Consider the following 20,397-nt stretch of genomic DNA (forward strand, 5'->3'; position numbering starts at 1 on the left):
TGGGTCCTTTTCCGAAAAAGACAGCCAGAGGAAAGCAGTACATACTGACTTTCATGGATTTTGCCACCCGATGGCCGGAAGCAGTAGCTCTAAGCAACACCAGGGCTAAAAGTGTGTGCCAGGCACTAGCAGACATTTTTGCCAGGGTAGGTTGGCCCTCCGACATCCTCACAGATGCAGGGACTAATTTCCTGGCAGGAACTATGAAAAACCTTTGGGAAGCTCATGGGGTAAATCACTTGGTTGCCACTCCTTATCACCATCAAACAAATGGCATGGTGGAGAAGTTTAATGGAACTTTGGGGGCCATGATACGTAAATTTGTAAATGAGCACTCCAATGATTGGGACCTAGTGTTGCAGCAGTTGCTCTTTGCCTACAGAGCTGTACCACATCCCAGTTTAGGGTTTTCCCCATTTGAACTTGTATATGGCCGTGAGGTTAAGGGGCCATTGCAGTTGGTGAAGCAGCAATGGGAGGGATTTACACCGTCTCCAGGAACTAACATTCTGGACTTCGTAACCAACCTACAAAACACCCTCCGAACCTCTTTAGCCCTTGCTAGAGAAAACTTACAGGATGCTCAAAAAGAGCAAAAAGCCTGGTATGATAAACATGCCAGAGAGCGTTCCTTCAAAGTAGGAGACCAGGTCATGGTCTTAAAGGCGCTCCAGGCCCATAAAATGGAAGCATCGTGGGAAGGGCCATTCACGGTCCAGGAGCGCCTGGGAGCTGTTAATTATCTCATAGCATTCCCCACCTCCAACCGAAAGCCTAAGGTGTACCATATGAATTCTCTTAAGCCCTTTTATTCCAGAGAATTAAAGGTTTGTCAGTTTACAGCCCAGGGAGGAGACGATGCTGAGTGGCCCAAAGGTGTCTACTACGAAGGGAAATGTGGTGGTGGTGTGGAAGAGGTGAACCTCTCCATGACCCTTGGGCGTACGCAGCGACAGCAGATCCAGGAGCTGTGCACTAGCTACGCGCCAACGTTCTCAGCCACCCCAGGACTGACTGAACGGGCATACCACTCCATTGACACAGGTAATGCTCACCCAATTAGGGTCCAACCTTACCGGGTGTCTCCTCAAGCTAAAACTGCTATAGAACGGGAGATCCAAGATATGTTACAGATGGGTGTAATCTGCCCCTCTGAAAGTGCATGGGCATCTCCAGTGGTTCTAGTTCCCAAACCAGATGGGGAAATACGTTTTTGCGTGGACTACCGTAAGCTAAATGCTGTAACTCGCCCAGACAACTATCCAATGCCACGCACAGATGAACTATTAGAGAAACTGGGACGGGCCCAGTTCATCTCTACCTTGGACTTAACCAAGGGGTACTGGCAGGTACCGCTAGATGAATCTGCCAAGGAAAGGTCAGCCTTCATCACACATCTCGGGCTGTATGAATTTAATGTACTCCCTTTCGGGCTGCGAAATGCACCCGCCACTTTCCAAAGACTTGTAGATGGTCTCCTAGCGGGATTAGGAGTATATGCAGTCGCCTACCTTGACGATGTGGCCATATTTTCGGATTCCTGGGCAGACCACCTGGAACATCTACAAAAAGTCCTTGAGCGCATAAGGGAGGCAGGACTAACTGTTAAGGCTAAGAAGTGTCAAATAGGCCTAAACAGAGTGACTTACCTTGGACATCAGGTGGGTCAAGGGACTATCAGCCCCCTACAGGCCAAAGTGGATGCTATCCAAAAGTGGCCTGTCCCAAAGTCAAAGAAACAGGTTCAATCCTTCTTAGGCTTGGCCGGTTATTACAGACGATTTGTACCGCACTACAGCCAAATCGCTGCCCCACTGACAGACCTAACCAAAAAGAAACAGCCAAATGCTGTCCAGTGGACCGGAAAGTGTCAGAAGGCCTTTAACAAGCTTAAAGCGACACTCATGTCTGACCCTGTACTAAGGGCCCCAGACTTTGACAAACCGTTCCTAGTAACCACAGATGCATCCGAGCGTGGTGTGGGAGCAGTTTTACTGCAGAAAGGACCTGATCAAGAATTCCACCCTGTAGTGTTTCTCAGCAAAAAACTGTCTGAGAGGGAAAGCAACTGGTCAGTCACTGAAAAAGAATGTTATGCCATTGTCTACGCTCTGGAAAAGCTACGCCCATATGTTTGGGGACGGCGTTTCCACCTGCAAACCGACCATGCTGCACTGAAGTGGCTTCACACCGTCAAGGAAACTAACAAAAAACTTCTTCGGTGGAGTTTAGCTCTCCAAGATTTTGATTTCGACATCCAACACATCTCAGGAGCTTCTAACAAAGTGGCTGATGCACTCTCCCGTGAAAGTTTCCCAGAATCAACTGGTTAAAATCGTCCTTTCGATGTGGAAAATATTGTTAGTCTTTATGTACTTGGTAGTATATTTAGAGATGCATGTGTCTTATTAACTCTGTTTTTCCTAGAGCTCCAGGAAGAAATCCCAACCAGTGTTTCACCCTAGCTGAGATTTGGGGGGCGTGTCATAAATATAAAGGGAAGGGTAAACCCCTTTGAAATCCCTCCTGGCCAGGGGAAAGCTCCTCTCACCTGTAAAGGGTTAAGAAGCTAAAGGTAACCTCGCTGGCACCTGACCAAAATGACCAATGAGGAGACAAGATACTTTCAAAAGCTGGGAGGAGGGAGAGAAACAAAGGGTCTGTGTCTGTCTATATGCTGGTCTTTGTCGGGGACAGAACAGGAATGGAGTCTTAGAACTTTTAGTAAGTAATCTAGCTAGGTATGTGTTAGATTATGATTTCTTTAAATGGCTGAGAAAAGAATTGTGCTGAATAGAATAACTATTTCTGTCTGTGTATCTTTTTTGTAACTTAAGGTTTTGCCTAGAGGGGTTCTCTATGTTTTTGAATCTAATTACCCTGTAAGACATCTACCATCCTGATTTTGCAGGGGGGATTTCTTCATTTCTATTTACTTCTATTTTTATTAAAAGTTTTCTTGTAAGAAACTGAATGCTTTTTCATTGTTCTCAGATCCAAGGGTTTGGGTCTGTGGTCACCTATGCAAATTGGTGAGGCTTTTTATCCAACATTTCCCAGGAAAGGGGGGGTGCAAGTGTTGGGAGGATTGTTCATTGTTCTTAAGATCCAAGGGTTTGGGTCTGTAGTCACCTAGGCAAATTGGTGAGGCTTTTTACCAAACCTTGTCCAGGAAGTGGGGTGCAGGGTTTTGGGAAGTATTTTGGGGGGAAAGACGCGTCCAAACAGCTCTTCCCCAGTAACCAGTATTAGTTTGGTGGTGGTAGCGGCCAGTCCAAGGACAACGGGGGGAATATTTTGTACCTTGGGGAAGTTTGACCTAAGCTGGTAAAGATAAGCTTAGGAGGTTTTTCATGCAGGTCCCCACATCTGTACCCTAGAGTTCAGAGTGGGGGAGGAACCTTGACAGTCTCTGTCTGAGGGGTTGGAGCAAATGTGGTTGTATCGTAGAGCTTGGCTTTGTGACTTTGTCCTCACCCATATCTATTTCACATTTGGGGACAATTTATACCTTCAAATCAGCAGCACTGCTATGGGAGTACCCGCATGGCCCCACAGTATGCCAACATTTTTATGGCTGACTTAGAACAACGCTTCCTCAGCTCTCATCCCCTAATCCTCCTACTCTACTTGCGCTATATTGATGACATCTTCATCATCTGGACCCATGGAAAAGAAGCCCTTGAGGAACTCCACCATGATTTCAACAATTTCCATCCCACCATCAACCTCAGCCTGGACCAGTCCACACAAGAGATCCACTTCCTGGACACTACAGTGCTAATAAGCGATGGTCACATAAACGCCACCCTATACCGGAAACCTACTGACCGCTATTCCTACCTACATGCCTCCAGCTTTCACCCAGACCACACGACACGATCCATTGTCTACAGTCAAGCTCTACGATACAACCACATTTGCTCCAACCCCTCAGACAGAGACAAACACCTACAAGATCTCTATCAAGCATTCTTACAACTACAATTCCCACCTGCTGAAGAGAAAAAACAGATTGACAGAGCCAGAAGAGTATCCAGGAGTCACCTACTACAGGACAGGTCCAACAAAGAAAATAACAGAACGCCACTAGCCATCAGCTTCAGCCCCCAACTAAAACCTCTCCAATGTATTATCAAGGATCTACAACCTATCCTGAAGGACGACCCATCACTCTCACAAATCTTGGGAGACAGGCCAGTCCTTGCCTACAGACAGCCCCGCAACCTGAAGCAAATACTCACCAGCAACCACACAACAGAACCACTAACCCAGGAACCTATCCTTCCAAGAAAGCCCGTTGCCAACTGTGCTCACATATCTATTCAGGGGACACCATCATAGGGCCTAATCACATCAGCCACACTATCAGAGGCTTGTTCACCTGCACATCCACCAATGTGATATATGCCATCATGTGCCAGCAATGCCCCTCTGCCATGTACATTGGGCAAACTGGACAGTCTCTACGTAAAAGAATAAATGGACACAAATCAGATGTCAAGAATGATAACATTCATAAATCAGTCGGAGAACACTTCAATCTCTCTGGTCACTCGATTTCTGATCTCAAAGTGACTATCCTTCAACAAAAAAACTTCGAAAACAGACTCCAACGAGAGACTGCTGAATTGGAATTAATTTGCAAATTGGATACAATTAACTTAGGCTTGAATAGAGACTGGGAGTGGTTGAGTCATTATACTAAGTGAAACTATTTCCCCTTGTTTATTCCTCCCTCCATCTCCCTCCCCCCCAACTGTTCCTCAGACGTTCTTGTTAACTCCTGGAAATGGCCCACCTTGATTATCACTTCAAAAGGTTTTCTCTCCCCCCACCCCACTCTCCTGCTGGTAATAGCTCATCTTAAGTGATCACTCTCCTTACAATGTATATTTTTTCATGGTCTGTGTGTATATAAAATCTCCTCACTGTACTTTCCACTTTATGCATCCGATGAAGTGAGCTGTAGCTCACGAAAGCTTTTGCTCAGATAAATTGGTTAGTCTCTAAGGTGCCACAAGTACTCCTTTTCTTTTTGTTGAATTGTCATACTGCAGAATAAAATCTCTGCTTAAACTTTAGTATAGCATATTGAATTGTCTATCATTGTACAATTCTGTTTGATTGTGCTAGCATGCTCCCATCAACAAAGCACTTAGATACCCATATTTTTAAAGTTATTTATGCTGTGTTGTGCTTAAAAGGGATAAAAGCACTTAGGAGCCTAAATCCCATTGTTCGTTGATAGGATTTAGACTCCTACATGTCTAAATCTCTTTTGAAAAGAGGATTTAGGCTCCTAGATTGGTTAGGTGTTGTGACACTGAGTGTGGCATTTCCTAAACAGCTTTAAAAATACGGGCCTAAAACACTTCACCATCAAACAATAGGACAATATAGTGAGCCTAGAATAGCATTTAGTTATAGGAACCTTTCATATTCCAAGTATCCCAAAGCACGTTACATAGTACAGCAATAACTGTAATATATTATCATTGGTCAGTGCAATCATCCCTAGAGTACATGAAGTGTTGAAAGAGTATTTAAAAACATCTATATTTCTCCGCACAAGGTGGCAGTATTTCTATATGAATATATAGGATAGTGCACATATGGTCCCAAAGCCATCAACTTTTACAGGAGTATTTTTATTTCAGTTTGTTACAACAAATATATAAAAACTAATAATGGTCTTCAGTTCAGTTACAGGAAAATGCACATATGTGACGTGCTCAATCCAAAGCATAGGAAATGCACAAACTGTTTAATATACTACTCAAAAGAATAAGCACTACAAGCTGGGGTTGCAATGGTTTGCCTTACATCAGTTTTGGACCCAGGCTATATTGATTCTGTGTGATTCATATTAAGATAGTTTTTCTCTTAACATGATAATTAACTGTATTAAGCAGAAAAAGATATAAACAGAAAACATTGGAAGAGATTAAATTAAAATTGACAGCAATTGTAGAGAATACATTGTTAAACAAACTGACGTTTTTGAATCTACTGATTTTAAATGAGTTTAATTTCCTTTGTATCTGGAAATTAAAGTGACTCCAGAATAGCTACAGTGGCCTAGATCCTTTCATCCAGCTGAGTTGCTCAGTAGGACATATAGCTGAGGAGCAAAGCTGATTATATATCCAGCTGCTCAGAGGTTGGTTTGTAATGCCCCCGTGAGCACCAGTCTCAGAGCTATGCTATTTTGCACCCACACTAAGTTCCTGCAGCCAAGGATTTCCAGAGCCCAGCTTCGCTTCCATCTGACAAGACCTCTTCAATGTTGGAAGGGCCTGTTGTGTGGCTGAGCAGCTGCTTAACAGCAGCAAACCAGTGGAAAGCAGTCACAAATGGGGGCCAGAACCAGGAAATCATACTCCATTCATAGGTCGGCAATAGGAAGCTGCAGGAGTATCTTGTGGTAATGTATATGAGACAGAAGAGAGAAGTAGCGGTCCAAGCAAATAAGCAGCCCATTTTCTCATATCTGTTTAAACAATATTGTGCATAAGTGAAAGATACCTCCACGGCACTTTAATCTCAATTTACCAGGCCACTGGAGATCTCACAGAAGTGAGGGGAAGAGGGCTTATATTTGAACTAGAGCTTCAACAAATTATTTGCAGCCATAGTGACACAGGGCTTTGAAATCATCAGATCCATTGTGCACTGTAATATGGTAGATTTAACCAGGAACTTGTTTGTTCTTTCATCTTCTCCTCAGGGAGAGAAATGCACAGTGGAATGCCTTGTATTGGGAGGGATTTAAGTTTAAGGTGGGAGTTAACTATCAGCCATTACATGACAAACACTTTTGAGCAAGTCTCACATTCTGTCCAGTAGAGAGCAGCCAGTGGCATGCATGGACAGTAGCCAACACATTTAAAACTCATGCATGCACTTCAGCTTAAAGCTTTAGGCCTCTAACCAGTTAAACTCCCAATAAAGGCAAAATTCTGGCCTATGCTGTGCACACACAATATCCACTGTGAAGTGAGAGTGAATCAGACATGTGTGCCTCCATCCTGCATGGAGTTACACTTACTCTTTCAAAAAGGCTTGTGATTCTGGGTGCCCAGCTTGAGACACCTTAAAAGACCTGATTTACAGAAGATGGGTTGTTCAGCATATCTGGAAATCTGGTTCCTTTTAGGTTTGTTAATTTGGGGACCCAAAAATTGAGGCCACCAAACCCACTAATAGCTGTTAAGAGTGTAAGCTTTAGATATTCAGGTCAGAGGTATTTTTTTAGATACCTTGATAGATAAGGTAGATCCAAGGCAGCATTTGGCCCTAAAATTCCAGCCACAATCTAGCGTGGAAGACATAACTCTACACCATGCTGTCAAGAAATTAAAATTTCATAAATTGAAACTGCTGAAATGTAAAGGGAACTGCCTCATGGTCTGTTCTGCTTTTGTCTGTCAGCGTGGAGGGAAGGAGGCTGGACCGCTTCACAAAGTGGGAGAGTATCAGTAGTGAGAAGAGGAAGGTTTGTTTGGACATTGACTTCAGAGGGTACTAAGCAATTTTCAGGAGGCCTCAGCACCTGGCAGGAGCAAGCTGTCAAATGTTTTTAAAAACTGAAATCAGAACAGGAGCAACGACTGAGCCACTGTGAAAATATTCGCAAAAAGAAAAGGAGTACTTGTGGCACCTTAGAGACTAACCAATTTATTTGAGCATGAGCTTTCGTGAGCTACAGCTCACTTCATCAGATGTTTACCGTGGAAACTGCAGTTCACGAAAGCTCATGCTCAAATAAATTGGTTAGTCTCTAAGGTGCCACAAGTACTCCTTTTCTTTTTGCGAATACAGACTAACACGGCTGTTCCTCTGAAACCTGTGAAAATATTGTGAAGTTTTCCCAAGTCTTGTTTAAAGCATGTTGCTTCTCTGAGATGTGACTGTAAAAATGGCCCTGTGTGTTCCATATTTTATTGTCTTACAAGGATTTCTGTATTAAATAGGTTCAGCATCTAGGTAAAGAGATTTGGTCTTTTTCCTTACTGTGGGCCCTGCAAACTCAGCTTGGGTTTTAAAAGCCAAGCTCCATGCTCTGCATCTCATGCATCAATAGTAGAAAAGATTCTAAAGACCAAATTATGCCTTCACTTGCACTTGTCTCACAATTCTGCCCTGAAGGCATGATCCAGTGTTCATTGACATCAGTGGGAGTCTCTCCATTGGCTTTGGATCAGGTCCTTAGTGATATCCAGGCATGTTCATTGGCTTTATAGGCAGTCACACTGACACAAGCCTATGCCACTTTCTATCTCCCTTCCTCTTCGCTGTGTAAGTGGAGTGGAGCTCAATGGACCACGTCCAACAGAGGAGGGTTGTGAGAAGGGCCAGGGAGCATTTACTTCCTCCCCTGGACAGCTGTCTATCTCCTTCTAAGTCACTGCTATAAAGGCGAGCTGTGTGCAGGTTTGGACATCAAGGGCATGGCCACGGGGCAAGTGGGAATGGGGAAAGTGATGCTTCGCAGATTGCAGCCTTGCTAAGTCATTTGGGAGCTACCATACTTCATGCACCCTAAATTGGAGCATCAGAGACCCACTCTATGGCTTTTCTAAATCATGAGGGATGGTCTGTCCCTCTGGAGTGGCACCAACCTGTCTGTAACAGGAGTCAATCTAGTGGTGGCTCAGGATAAAAAATGCAGGTAGACCCCCCCCATTGTGACACCCTAGAACCCCCTTATTCACCACTGTCGTTTAAGTAGGATATGTTTTGCACGAAGTATGCCTTGTGAGGTATCATTTTAAAAGTCTTGATCTGCTAGACATTCATCTCTCATTGGATTGTATGTGCTATTGTCGTATGAGAAGTACATACATATGACTATGTATGTGTTACTGAAACATGTTCTGAGGTTGAAAACACTCACAAGCAGCCTTTCAGGTACAACAGTAAAAAGGCCAAACAATGTTAATGTCTTACTAAGGAAATGCACACAAGCACCAGGATTACCCCAGGAACTGCTTACAATAGAAACCTCTCAGAGATAGCACTACACAATGGGAACTGTTTGACCCAGGTCATAGCAAAAGAGCTTGCCAGCAAGTGAGAAGAAGATATAAAAGACATCATAATGGTACCTCACTCTTCCTACAACGACACACCTGGAAACACCTGAGAAAAAAAGATTGAATTGGAGGAAGTGATGGTCCCAGGCTGAAGGGATTTCTAGCCTGTGTATGAAAACCTGGGAAACCCAAGCTGCAAAGCCAAGGCAGCTTGTGCCTTAAGAATCTGTCAGCCTCTTTATCACTCAGGGTGGGAATTTGCTAATTCATATCCTACTTATCTGGTATGTTAAGCTCAGTTTGCAGTTTTGTTTATTTACTAGGAAATCTGCTTTGATCTGTTTGCTATCACTTATAATCACTTAATATCTATCTTTTTGTAATTAATAAATGAAATGTATCTTATGTTTTAATCCAAACCAGTGTGCGTTTGACTAAGGGGTCTGGGGAAAAAATCTCAACTTGATTACCACAAGTGTGCATGGTCCTCTTCACATTGAGGGAGAGGCAGACGGGGTATTAAACCCATATACTGGCCAGATTTGACCAGGGCAGGACAGTACTGCTCTGGGGTCTGAGGCTGGCAGTTAAAGAGCCTGCATGTAACTGCAGCTGGGTGTGTCCCTACCTGTGTGAATGCTGGTGAAAGTGCAAGCTGGGAGGGCTTTGCAACTTGTCACAGCAGCAGAGTGTGAGAGGGATCCCAGGCTGGTGGGTCAGAGAGCTCAGTGGTACCCCAGTTCCAGGTGGCACCCTGGGGGAAGCTTCTCACACCCATAACTCCCCATGGTTACAAAACGTGCTAATTAACTGCAGACACTGCTGTTGGTCTGTTCCGTGAAAGGCGGTGGGGTGCCTTCTCTGATATTCTGCTGAGGCTGTGGAGGTGACTGCTGGAATATGTGTGTCACATCCTCTGGGCGACTAGAGCAGCTGCCTTTGCCTGAATCCCTCCCGCTAGAAGTTGACTGAAAGAGCCGCCCTTGAAAACAGCTGGTCAAAAGTTCAGATTCTGGCCTAAATGTCGAACTGCTACTAAAATCCTTGAAGCTGCTGAGCCAGGTGACCAGTGCCTCGCTGTGCCCTGTTTCCAAAGAACACAAACCACCCAGGATACCGTCTCTGGCTCTGATTTCAATAACTTCCCAGCCAGACATCCCCTTTCTTGTGTGTGCGGTGCCTCGATTTCCACAACAGCGTCGTTAACAACCGCGGTGTCTCTTGCCGAATGATTGAGGCTTTGCAGGTCCGCGGCTGGCGCTTTAGCCCCGGTCAGCTCCAGGCTCCGCGGGGACGAAACACCCCGGAGAAGCCGGCCGTCTGGGCGGAAGGCGCCCCGAAGCTGGGCGGCGGGCGGGCCGGAGACGTTGACAGCTCCCTCCCTGCCCAGCTGTGCGCCGCGGGGCAACCAGGCGGGTCACGTGCCCCTGCAGGGACGGGGCGTCCGTGGCGCCGGCGGAGGGAGAGAGAGAGGCCGGTCTGCCGCCGTCCCCGCCCCTCCCAGCGGCGGAGCAGAGACTGGCAGGAGAAGGAGCCAACCGGCCGGCGGAAGGGCTCCCCGCCCCTCCAATCGTGGGGAGGCTAGTCCCAGGGTAGCACGGCGGGCTGGGTGGTGCTGCGCTGTAAGACAGTTGATATGTTTTAAAAAGGGGCGAGCGAGACCATTGGTCCCGCAGCCGCCGCGGTGAGGAGGGGGCTGCGGGGCCTCCAAAGGTGCAAGGAGACGGGCGGCTTTCAGAATACGCCGCAGCGCTCGGTGCGTGTCGGGTGGTGAGTGCTGCCCGGGACCGGCTCTCTTCGCGTGGGTGGGCGGCTGAGGGGAGGCAGCTGTGTACGCCGGGGCGGGGGTGGGTGTAAGACTTGGGGGAGGGGGGCAGGGAGAAAGTTTAGTGACGTGTCTGAAGAGGGAAACTAACGTATTTTGCAGGCAGGATGGCATCCCCTTGAAGATGGATGTCTGAGGTCCTCCCCCCCCCCCCCCCCCCCCCAACCACACACATGCTCTCTCCCCTTGTGTGGAAAAGTTTAAAGCTTGTTGTAGTGGAAGCCTTGCCCTTGCATTGCTTCGTGGACAAGTGAGTGTGTCTTAAATCATGGATTGTGGGTCTGTGTGTGTCGCCTCTTGTGGATTCTAAAATAACTGGGGGGCAGAGTTGCCTTCAGGATGGGCACGCACAAGAAGAGCACCAGACTACAAACACATTGCACGTGAGTGTTCTTCTGCTCTCATCGGTTCTCTTTTAAAAAAAGAAAAAAACATAAGTCCTGCTTTGTCTGAGTGCAGGGTATTTTGTATATTTAATTCCTAGCAAATCATCTGTTTTTTATTTTTTGAATATGTAAATAAATAGTGCTTCTCTGACACTGGAGTGCTGGGGATAACCTCCTAAGTTAAGTCTTTAGAGAAGAATGATCACCTTTTTCTGTAGAAATGAAAAACCCAGCCCTTTTGAAATCAGGTTGAAGATTTTTTTTTTCTTTTTTTCTTTTAATAAACTTTCCCAGAGAGAAAGTGTTTGTGAGCTGTAGGATGATTGGCAGACAGGTAGATGCGCGGAGTCCCCCATATCTTTCAACTGAGATTTTTCTCCATTCGGGAGTTAAACTTTTTATGCAGTTTTAAAGACTGCTCGTTTATGTTTTGGCACCTTTTTTCTTTTGTCCATTTTTAAAAGGTCAAGCACATTGGGCCAGAGGGTATTTTCATGTCCCTAAAATTGTAGTTTCTCTGAATTTCTTATATTGTGCTTAAAATTTCCAGTGAGCTAGAATTCATGTGTATCCCAGTTGACTTGTGGTGTAAAAACAAAATATAACAGAGAAATAATTACAAATCTTCTGGGTTGTGGACAGCTGGGTTAAAGTTATTTCTAAAAAAAATCACCAGTGCGTGTGAAGGAGTAGGAGAAAATTTGTTTGTATTGTTGCTTTCTTATGTTTGTTTCTATTAGGACATGTTTTACCTACAAAAATAAGTGATCAATGATGGCATGTACTACTTTTCCAGACTAGTAATATTTCTGATATATGATAAGAACACAAAAGAAACTATTTTCACTGGTTTTCAGCTGTAAGGTAGCAAGTGCTCAAGATGCAGTTAAATGTTTATGCTTAGATTTATTAGCAGAAAATATACATTCTCCAACTTTGGGGTTCTGCCCAGTTTTCAGAGTGGCACCCACAAGTTACATGGGCGTGATTAATAAAAACAAAAATAATTTCAAGGACATTGTATCACTTTAGGCTCACTTATTTTATTTAACAATGTACTTGTCCAACATTGGCTTTTTGATAGGAAATTAAAATCAATGAAATTATGTAAAACTAATGACAAATATGTATAGTTATAATATGGTCAAACAATTCCTTCCATATACAGTATATAAGAGAGATAAAGTAGATGATGTGAGAGAGTATTTCCTCCTGGGATCAACAGGGCTACAACAGCACTGCAACACACAGTATATAATCTTGTTTTTCTTTGTAGTTGAAATTTTTGGATACAGAAGCAATCCCATAGAGTGTGTGATCTAAGAACATGTGCTTTACAGAAGATGCCTTTCTCTTCCAGTATTAGATTGGACTATGGTCCATCTAATTCAATACAGTGACTTCAGCAGTGGCCAGTACCACGAGCTTGGGAATAGACCGTTAGGGAATAACTTGCCCATAGGAAAAGTTTCTTCCTACCCTGATCAGTTAGTACTTGGCTTGGACCTTGCGGCATGAGTCTTTATATCCCTCAAATTTACCTCAGTACAACTGTGAATGTTTTTATTCAGTACTGCTTATGAATCCTACTAAGATCTTGGCCTCAGTATCTTGTGGCAGCAAGCTCCAGAGATGAATCAAGCTAGGTATAAAAACATATTTTCTTTTATCTGTTTTAAATTTGATGCTTCTTAATTTCACTGTTCTACTAAAAATGATTTTTCCTCTTCTGGCATAAATCAGTTTTATTAATGGAATAGGAAAATGTCATAACTATAAACAACTTATTCTTGTAAAGAAATGGGATATTTTCCCAGAATCCTCTCTTGTCTTTAGTAAACCCTGATGAACCATGCTTTCTGCAGTAAAACCAAAGTCCTGCATTTTCCATTTTTGGACGCATAGTATATGTATTTCCTGCCTGATCCTGAGAGGTGCCATTGTAGTCATCCACTTCTAGGAGAGTTGTGCTCATTCAGCTGCTTTCTCCTCTGTATCAGCCCCTTCATTCTTTTCACTTGGGTGATCTGTTTGATCTTAGCTTTGATTATATGAATTGAGGCATTGTTCAGTTTAATGCATCTTATCCCATTCCACCCCCAGGCTCAGTAGCCCATGAACTGTTTACATGTGTAGCTGGTCAAGGACAGTAGTTCTTTAGACACCAACTTGATATTTGTGAAGGTTGTACGAACAGGAGTTTAACATTTTTAAAGTAGAGGTTAGCACAGCAGTACAACACACGGTTTTCTCTGTAAGCAAATATCTGTGGATATTCTTTTTCACGTGTACACGCACAATAAAAAATATATAGCCTATTTTTAAAAAAATAAGTCTGTAATTGAATTCCAAGTTACTCAAAAATGTGTAAAGCAATCCCTAGTATATTTGAATCATTGACTCTTAAAGCAAAAGCAAATAGCCTTCATTCAAAAGTTATTTCAGTGGACTGACTCCAAGGTTTAAAATAAAATCTGAGCACAGTTATAGCCTGCATTTGTATTATACCTAAATCTTGGGATTTCCTCAAGGTGTAAGGGAGGAGAGGGGAAAACTAGCAAATGGAATGAGCAGCCCAGCTATGGAAAGGAAGCTAGTTTTTAAAAAATGCTTTGTTTTAGTCTTATCATAAAATAATTTAGAGCTTTATCCTGCAAGGTGCTAAGTGCCCCCTGGAAGATGCTACATTACCTCAACTTCCATGAAAACCAACATAAGTTACGGGTACCCAATGCCTCTGCTATCCACAATTCTACTCTAAGTTGCAAAGACCAGGCTACCCCATTCACCTCCTCTCCACAAGCAATATACTTACTTTCTTGAGATTGGTCTGCGATTCTACCACCCAATAACCAGGTAGCTACCCGGACCCCTCCCACTTTACCTCAGGGGCTCGTTCACCTGCACATCTACCAATGTGATATATGCCATCATGTGCCAGCAATGCCCCTCTGCCATGTACATTGGCCAAACCAGACAGTCTCTACGCAAAAGAATAAATGGACACTAATCTGACATCAGGAATCATAACATTCAGAAACCGGTAGGAGAACACTTCAACCTCTCTGGCCACTCAATAAAAGATTTAAGGGTGGCAATTTTGCAACAGAAAAGCTTCAAAAACAGATTCCTATGAGAAACTGCTGAGCTTGAATTAATATGCAAACTAGATACCATTAACCTGGGTTTGAATAGAGACTGGGAGTGGCTGGGTCATTACACATACTGAATCTATTTCCTTAAGTATCCTCACACCTTCTTGTCAACTGTCTAAATGGGCCACCTTGATTATCACTACAAAAGTTTTTTTCTCCCGCTGATGATAGCTCATCTTAATTAGCCTTTCACAGTTTGTATGGCAACTTCCAACTTATTTGTATGTGTATACATATATCTTCTTATTATATGTTCCATTCTGTGCATCCGATGAAGTGGGCTGTAGCCCACGAAAGCTTATGCTCTAATACATTTGTTAGTCTCTAAGGTGCCACAAGTACTCCTGTTCTTTTTGCAGATACCCCAAAGTAACTCTCCTGGAAGCTGACTAGACACCCTGTGACCTAGAGGAGCTGACATACATCCATTATATTACATTTTCATTGTTAATCATTTTTAAAAATAGAAAAGAGGCCAAATTCTTAGTTGGTGTAAATCAGTGTAGTCTCACTTACTTCAATGACCCTATGTCAATTAACACTAGCTAAAGAGCAGGCCCAATAGTTTAAATACTTATCCTATACCCATGTCTATGTTATAAGGATGGTCCACACTGTGATAAGGATATAGGGACAGAGTTACAGTTGTTTTGGCTATTTTAACTCTGTATTGCCATACTTCCAAGCTTTTATATTTATGTCTAACCTTAGTTTTCAGTTTCCTGACTTTCTAAGATTAGATTTTTAAAACAGTAATGTTCTTTTAAAACGTTGGGTTTTTCCCCCCTTACATTTATTGATGTGTATTTCATCCTTAAATCCATTTTAACAGGTTTTTTCCTCTGGAAATTTCCTTCTGTTGTAAATGCTTGTTTTGAATTTTTCCCTCCCAGGACACTTTAGTTATTGATCTTCAGACATTGATGGTATTTACCTGTGCATCATCAAGTATGAATGGTGTGTAATATAAACACCACAGATGCTCCTGTTGTGAATTTTGGTCCTGTTGGAGCCCCTATATGGCTTGTAAATATTTAAAAAGCTAAATAAAGCATGATAATGCTCACTGGAGCTTAATGGTATGTACTTATGTTAAACAATCTTATAACAGAAAATTGCTTACAACCTTAGCTATGGAAAGGCTAGTGTCTTTCTATAATGAAGTAGATGGAACTTTTCTATTGTTTGTAGAAAAATTATCTGCCTCTAATTTGATTTTTGTAGAGATCATTTTTCATTAGCACTCTGTTCTGAAGTGCATAAGCCAAATTACATAATCTCGATATGAAGATATTTTGATGAGATCTTTCTGTTTTTAAAAAAAGTCTTATTCAGAGCTACAATCAACTGGATTATTCAAATATTTTTCATTCCTACAAAACTGAGGGCACTGTATGTGCTGAAGTAATTGGTTTTGTGGAATTCATGCCTTACTTCATCGCTACACTTGGAGGAAGAGATTTTTCATTCTGTTTCTCACACACCGTTTCTCTTTCACTTTAGGCAATCTCAGATTTATTTTAAAATAAATAGTTTCCAGTGGCATTTCCAGGTTAAAATTGCATAAACGACTCCAGAACCCTTCTAATGCACTTGTTAATTAAGAACACTTTTGAAAGTGCATCTTAGTCTTGTCTGGCCACATGTGCCTTTTCTCAAGTCTAGCTCCTGTTTTGGTGTGCCCTGGAGCAATTGTCCTGTGTGACTGCTTCATATGGAAGATGGACACTGTTAAATTAACAACTATGAATGAAAATGTAAATGTCTCTTACTCTGAATTCTTACCATTTTCAAGTTAGTCAGTAACCCTGCAACCCAATGGTAGCGGTACTAATGAGTGTTCCACACATTTTTTTAAAGAGCATACATAGATAATGGGTGTTTTTAAGACTGTGTTGTAGATGTATATGTATAGTCATATTACTGAAAAATGTACACGTGGGTTCACAGAATTTTAAGTTCATCGAGTGATGGTCCCTGTGTGCAATTCCATATGCATGTTATGCACCCAAGTCTGGAAATTCTTCAAAGCAGTGTCCTTTGACCCACACATGTGCAGTCGTTTCCTTCATGCTCCTGACTGAGGGCATAAGAGGCAGTGCAGGTCAACACCTCTCCAGTTCCTTTTTACTGCTTCGTGGCCTGAGTAGGAATTGTCCTTCACTCCATGCATAATTTGTAAAGTAAAATTTTTGTAAATAGTTTTATATCTTAGCTTAGTAGTTGTAGTTAGTCAATTAGTATAGGATAGTTCCCTTCCCCTTCCCTGCCATCGGAAAATCCTCCCCGCCCTGGAACTATGCCCAGAGTCCCAAGATGCAAGAATGGTCTCCTGTCCTTGCTCCTTCTCCATCACTGATGAGCATCAATGGTGCCTATACTAACAGAGTGAGGCACATATCTCTGAAAAGTGCAGAATCTGTCTATTCTTTCCACCCAGAACTAGAGAGGCTCAAGAGCGCTAACTAAAAAAAGTTGCTATGAGCCCCCACTCTGACGTGGGCCAGGAGACCTTGTTCCCCCGTACACTGGCCTCAACTGACCAGCCATGCCCCTCCAAGCACAAGCCTTGGAGCGGAGCCTTTACCACCAAAGCCCAAGGACTCCTACTACAAGACTCCCCATGAGAGTAAAGGGGTACTCAAATGGGTGCAGGGACAGATCCCCACAGAGGACTGTCCAGAAGAAATGCGTTTCCTCCCTGAGTTGTCACATATTGTACCCATAGAACCAGCTCTGGTGAAGAGCCCCAGGCTGGAGGGCAAGGCATGGGGGAAAAAAGGGGATCTGCTAATTCTGGTGGTGACTGCAGTACCAAAGCAGAAAGACAGACGTTTGCCAGTCCCATCTATGAATGCAGATCTGGACTCCTCATCGGTGCCACCTCGTTCATCCAAAAACTGTTTGGCTGTGACAAACAAGCTGCATCCTTCAGGCATCTCTGCTGGAACTCCCTGGACTTGGGGCTGTATGGAGACCTTTGTAGCACCGGGGGATGTATTCCTCCCCTACTTGCAATCTCCACTCCTTTCAGGCCCTTCCCTCCTGAGGGACTTCCTTAGTCTGGAGGAGGAATCGTTACTGGTTTCTCAGGAACAGTTCCATCTCCACTCATTGGGCAGGAGCACCCTGGTACCAGCAGTACCCCTGCTACCGATGGAACCATCCTTTGGAATCTGAGGAGTCAGAAGAAATAGTTGCACCAGTATCTCTGCAAAGGCACAGGAACCCTGACAGACAGTTCAGAGGCTGTACTTACCATCTCTCCAGATATGACCCCCAGACATGAACAGCAGGTACTGATTCCCTTAGGATCACGATGACCTATGGACCCTTCCTCCTGGCCTTATCGGGGCCTTTGGAGCTCATATGGCAGGCACGCAGACCCCTCTCAGGAGTCATACTGCTCTTTCTCTTCTCACAAGCCAGTTCCATAGGTGTACGAGGAAGAAGAGCCAGAACCAGTTCTGCCAGTAGTAACGGTTCCAGTAGGGGCTTTCTCATAATCTTTGGATGATACCATCACTCCTTCATTGTGTTCTTCACTGAAAGACCAGCATCAGTATCAGGAGCTGTTCCAAAGGGTTGCTAATGATCTACACATCCATTAGAAGAGGTCCAGAACCTTCAACACTGGCTCTTGGACATTTTGCAACCACAGGGACTGACTGGCGTGGCCCCTTCCAATTCATAAGGCCACATTAGAACCAGCCAGAGTGGTTTGGCACAAACCAGCATCTTGTGCCCGTACAGCAAAAAGACGTTGTTTTGTTCCTGCCAAAGAAGCTGACTTCTCGTTTTCCCATCCTGCTCCTAATTCGCTGGTGGTACTGGCAGCTATGGAAAGAGCTCATGTGATTTCAGCACCTACGTCAGGATCGTGGCCTTTAGAGACAAACTTCACGTGGAAGACCGAGTCCAATGCAGTCCTTTCTGGATGAGGGGAGCTTAGTAGCTTAGGTGGCTCTCCAGGCTGCCATAGATGCTGCAGATACGGCATCCAGAAGTGAAGGGACTCATGGCTCTGGTTGTCAGGCTTTCCTAGAGAGGTCCAAAACACCATCCAACACCTTCCCTTTGAGTTCAATCTTCTTAATGAAAAGACAGATGAATCCTTGCATTCTCTGAAGGACTCGAGCCACTCTGTGATCTCAGGGGATTTATGCTCTAGTCCCTAGAAGGAAACACCAGAGAGAGTCCTTTTAGACTACAACCACCCCACTTCACTCTCTCCATATTAGCAGTGTTAGGGTGACCAGATAGCAAGTGTGAAAAATCGGGATGAGGGTGAGGAAATAATAGGCACCTATATAAGACAAAGCCCTGAATATTGGGACTGTCACTATAAAATCGGAACATCCTGGTCACCCTAACCAGCGTCCACTTGAGCCTCCATATAAATGACCGAGGATTCAGAGGTCCTGTTTCTGGGCTCCCTCTACTGCCACAGCTTCTCCTTATTCCCAACTACAGGCCAAGGGCCACTTTTGACATGCTGATTTGAAACCCGTGTGCCACCATTGTTGCCACCTACTTTCTTTCCTGTCATCTTTGGAGGCTGTCTTACTTTCTTCACCCAGCTGGAACAAGATCACCAAAGACAGTAGGATCCTGGAGATTATCCATCAGGGCTACTCCATAGAGTTTTTTCCTTTCCTCCTCACAAACCACCTTCCCTATCCCCCTTAGGGTGCCACTCTCATCAATTGTTCAACAGGAAATTGAATCCTTTTACAGTCAGAGGTGATAGAATGCATCCCGCCTCAGTACCAAGGGAGAAGGATCTACTCCTCATATTTCCTGATTCCAAAAAACACTGAGGGTGGAGACCCATCCTGACCTATGCAACTCAACATCTTTATTCAAAAGCTGAAATTCAGGACAATTATGGTGGCATCTATAGTCCCCTTCCTTCAGGAGGCAATATGGTTCATGGCTCTTGACATCACAGATTCATATTTCCACATAAATATTCACCCATCTCACAGGGCTTCATGCTTGGACACAAGCACTACTAGTTTTGCATGCTCCCTTGGGCTTGCCATGGCACCCAGAGTTTTAATAAAATTTTTCACTGTGGTAGCAGCCAAGATATGACACAGATTCTTTCTTGTATACCTCTATTACTAGCTAAATGGTAAACATATACCTAAATTCTTAAAGTATAGGCCTTTACAGGCAGGCCTGAGTATCTATATCCTAACAGTAGGCCAATCTTTTCAAGAAGTTATGTCAGCAACTTGATCTCTTCAGCTCCTTCTTGTTACCTTAGCCATTTGCATAAAAGAAGAAAAGTCTGCTTTGTCACCATAATTTTTATAGGAGCACAGCTGGACTCAGTCTCTGTGAGAGCATTTCTCCCTGAAGACCGGTTTTACATAATGAGCAACCTGATCTCTTGTGCCACCCACAAATTGCAAACTACAGTGTGCTGATGTCTTTCTCTGTTAGGCCACATGCCCCTATGTGACTCCACTTGCAGTGTCTTCAAGCTTGGCTCCACTCAACATACCAACCAAACAGAGATCGTATTGACTCCTCGTTGTTTTTGGGAACAGTGATGGAGTCCGATGGCACCTTAAAGACTAACATTTATTTGGGCATAAGCTTTTGTGGGTACAAAACCTACTTCAGATGCATGGCGTGAAAATTAAGATACAGGCAATATACTGACACATGAAGAGAAGGGAGTTATCTTACAAGTGGAGAACCAGTGCTGACAGGACCAATTCAATCAGGGTGAATGTGGTCCACTTCTAATAATTGAGGAGGAGGTGATGAACATGACTGCCCCTCTGATATTGTTCCCAAGAGAGTTCTCACCTTCCATGGTTGGTGGTCCAACCCAAACAGTCATGGAGGGGACTCCCTTCAGCCCCCTCATATCAAGGGCCACCATTCTGACAGATACCTCCCTTATAGCATGGGGTGCTCATATGGACTACCACATTGCTCAGGGTACCTGGACCCCAAGAGAGGCCAGGCTACACATA

The 20,397-nt window shown here is 43.8% G+C and overlaps 1 protein-coding gene across 4 annotated transcripts in view; it reads left to right on the forward strand.

The window, feature by feature from the left end:
* The first annotated feature begins 10,605 nt into the window (after nt 1-10,605).
* ARHGEF10 (Rho guanine nucleotide exchange factor 10) overlaps nt 10,606-20,397 on the forward strand; it is a 193,365-nt gene continuing 183,573 nt past the window's right edge. For 2 of the 4 annotated variants that reach the window (XM_048845331.2, XM_048845334.2), the window contains exon 1: nt 10,606-10,794. The gene's annotated coding sequence lies outside the window, so the exon portion shown is untranslated. Of the gene's footprint in view, nt 10,809-11,033; nt 11,247-20,397 lie in introns of those variants that run through there. The other 2 variants (XM_048845332.2, XM_048845333.2) reach the window with 2 other exon arrangements.

This window comes from Caretta caretta, chromosome 3, assembly GCF_965140235.1.
Source record: "Caretta caretta isolate rCarCar2 chromosome 3, rCarCar1.hap1, whole genome shotgun sequence".
Lineage (NCBI taxonomy): Eukaryota > Metazoa > Chordata > Testudines > Cheloniidae > Caretta > Caretta caretta.